The sequence below is a fragment of the Lineus longissimus genome, chromosome 1 (assembly GCF_910592395.1).
Source record: "Lineus longissimus chromosome 1, tnLinLong1.2, whole genome shotgun sequence".
Classification (NCBI taxonomy): Eukaryota; Metazoa; Nemertea; class Pilidiophora; order Heteronemertea; family Lineidae; genus Lineus; species Lineus longissimus.
In genome coordinates, this window is record NC_088308.1 from 9,482,943 (window position 1) to 9,486,270 (window position 3,328).

The 3,328-nt window shown below is 40.5% G+C and overlaps 1 long non-coding RNA gene across 1 annotated transcript; it reads right to left on the reverse strand.

Annotated features, from left to right (window-relative positions):
* Positions 1-475: 475 nt before the first annotated feature.
* On the reverse strand, positions 476-1,894 carry LOC135488160 (uncharacterized). The gene is made up of 3 exons (XR_010446936.1): positions 1,803-1,894; positions 1,012-1,109; positions 476-536 (listed from the first exon to the last, which is right to left on the reverse strand). It is a non-coding gene; the product is annotated as an uncharacterized LOC135488160 (long non-coding RNA).
* Between the last annotated feature and the right edge of the window lie 1,434 nt (positions 1,895-3,328).

Consider the following 3,328-nt stretch of genomic DNA (forward strand, 5'->3'; position numbering starts at 1 on the left):
TGGATCTTTCGATCCCCAGTAGATAACAATTCAGTGCAGATACAAATTGAAGCTCATTTTACCGACAAATTGGATGCTACGTGTATTTGCACCTCTCTATTGTCCGAGATGAGTTTAACGTAACAAGACAGAAAGCACTCATACACACAAATAAACTACATGTATGAGGAAATGATATGGAAGATTGACTAAAGAGACAGGGGTACGAGGAATCGAACGATCCTCTTACGTGCCTATTGTCTACTTTACGACGAAAAAGCACTTTGACATTTGGAAATTTCATACAGAAAATACTGCAGTTGAACAAAAAGTTATATTTCGACTAAAATCTTCTAAGTCCAAGATATAAAACTGGACTTACTTTGCCGGAATCGGACAATGCAAAACTCAAACCTACCATTTGGCAATGCCTTCTTTACTCCAAGGACTTCGCCGAGAGCAACCTTCTGTTCCGCTGACAGAGCGGCCATCTGGGCTTGGTTAACGGTCTGTGCCTGGGCTGTACTTAGAGCTAAGATTTGTGCAACTGTAAGACCCTGTGAAAGAAAAAAGGAACAAGTGTTAGTGATTTTCAGGAACTTTAACTGTGAGTGATGACGAAAACATAAGGAATGATGCTTATATTAAAAGAAGTACGAAAAACGGTCCTTCTCAAATTTCTACGCGCATATATGTAGACATGGTAGACCGCTTTTGGCAATTGTGGATGCGTACATGCACAATGTTACATATACGTCATCCAGATGCTTACACAATCTGTCAGAACCTTCAAATAGCTATATTGGGGGGGGGGGGGGGGTTAAGTTCCGAACTTTTTAGAGCTAAACTACACAGAGATTGATGGACAGAAAGTGACCGAATTTTCATTAGGCAAGTTTATCATACATTAGTGGTGCATGTATGAATTCCAACAAGATCTTCTCTTGTCTGTCGAGGTCAGGTTCTAAAGAATGAACTTCTAGCACGTGTCAAGCCAGCACAGCCAGAAAAATATAGTTAGTATAGTCTTACCTTAAATGTATCAACTGGGAACTTGGGAATGGCATCCGTTCCAATGCTTGAGATTTGATCTGGAGACAACTTGCCCACTTCCGCGGTGTCCAATCCAGCTGTGAAAGAGGGAGTGAGACATGATACTAAAGAGATTTACCGATGTTAAATTACATCAAACCTTTAAAAGGTATAATGTGTCAAAGGACGACATCTCAAATGGTCCTACTTTCAATGTGTATGCTATGATAACGATCACTTTAACATGTTAAAGAAAATTGGCAGAGATGTTGTTTTGACTGAACTTTATCAAATTGAACCAAATAGGTTACTCAGATTGGATTACATTTTGTTTCCTAAAATCCGGTCAGTAATAACTAAGATACAGCGATTTTAGATAATGATTTACCTGCGGAATACGATATCTTCGTCGCAAGTACAATCATTTTTTTGATGATGTCACAAAAGGTAAGCGAAAAACCGAGCATAGTGTATTATAGTAAGGGCAGAAAAGTCACTTCCTTTTTTAGCAAGTTGATCATACTTCCTTGGGAGATTGATCATCACTTTGGTCCGATATCCCTAGTTCCAAATTAGCTAAACAACCATGGACAGACCTTTTGTGACGTCACCTTTCTTTCTCCTTTGGCTTCTAAAGCCATTGCATACAAATCTGACCTTAACTGTTCAAACTAGCTGGAGTTCTTCAACGCAATACAATGTATTTTTATGTGAATTCTCCAATGAACCTTTCTCACGGTCAAAATGTGTCTTTTGCTATTTCCTTTATTTTGTTTCAATCAAGTTCTTACCGATTATGAGCCCAAGCTCAGCCATATCACCACCTTTCCATGTGTCGGTTGCTCCGAATGCCTCCACCGCCTTAGCTTTCCAAGCCTTGAGCTGGGCGTCCGTGAGGCAAACCAGGGATCCAACTGCTCGGGCAGCGTCCCTTGAAACACATAAAATGCATTTAGTATGATCTGTTTGTAATAATTTTTACTCGTTGCAGGTGTATACACATACGGCCCCGAGCTCACCGAACAATTCCGAACTTGAACTTGTGAATTTTATGGATTTCCAACAATATTCTATCATGCCACCTCAGTTGTCAGTACGCCGCTTTGGTGCTTATTATGAATATTCATTCGAAAAGAAAAAGTAGCTGACACGATGTTTGTGGCTACATGAAGTCTCATGCAAGCTATTTCCCACTAAAAAATCAGTTTACCAGAAGTCATCGTAGATAGACAATGCAAAAACTTACTTGAATTCAGCGGCTTTCACGGCTGCAATTTGAGCGGCCGTCATTCCACAGACGATGTGGCCCAGTCGCTTCAGTTCTCCTGCAACTATTGTTGCTGGAGTAAAAGACTTATCGGCCAGTCTCTTGTTTACAATCGAAGTTGCCTGAAACAAGAATGGGATTGTTCTTCCTCATGTAAATCATTCTAAAGCAGATTACCTGAAGTGAAATATACTGAAGAGTTCGGCATTTAATCCAATAAAAGTCGTTTTGTTGGCGTTCCCGCAGTGACATTTTTCACCGTCTTCTGTTTCTATCGTTCATTTATTCGAATAGAAATTGAAGAGAACAGCACAATCGCAGAATCCCTTAGAAATTTCCAGAAAAAGGTCACCTGCCAAAAGGTTCTTGTCTAACTCCAACCAAACCCCTCCTTTGAGCATTCGCCAGAGATTGTATAATCTAGCCGAAGAGACTTGTGGCAAAGAAAACCAACCAAATTATCCCCGTGTTTGCAGTATTGAAGGATGTTTCCCCAAAAATGTCCCAGAAGAGATAAAAAATTGAGGAGGTGATAAAATATGTGTATGCGTGTGGAGGAGGTCCTCTTTAGAGGCAATACTTTAATTGTATTGGACTTCTCATTGGTTAAAATCTTATACCTGAGCCTCTTTCCAAACGTTATGCTTCCCTAATGAGATGATTGCTTCGTCGCTCCCCAGCGCCAGGTCTTTCAGCGTGGCCGCAAAGGTATCAGCTGACAGGATGGCTCCAGCCTGGGTGACTTGCATCGGTGTCCATTTTGTCAGATCGGCCGCAATGTACTTTGATGAGAGAGAAAAAAGAAAACGAAGTTAGCAAACAGCACTGACATTATTTGGATTGACAGTTTCTTCATTTGGGATCACACACATTCATCACTTACCACATGATACTGTGTACTGTACGAAAAAAGGAAACTTCCAGATAATGATCTGTTTTCAATCTTGCAAATTTATTTAAAGTAGACGGCGTGTCTGCTTGAGCTGACGATTATCCGTTCAAAGTTTGGACTGACACCGCAGTGATGAATACATCACTACTAAGCGGTAT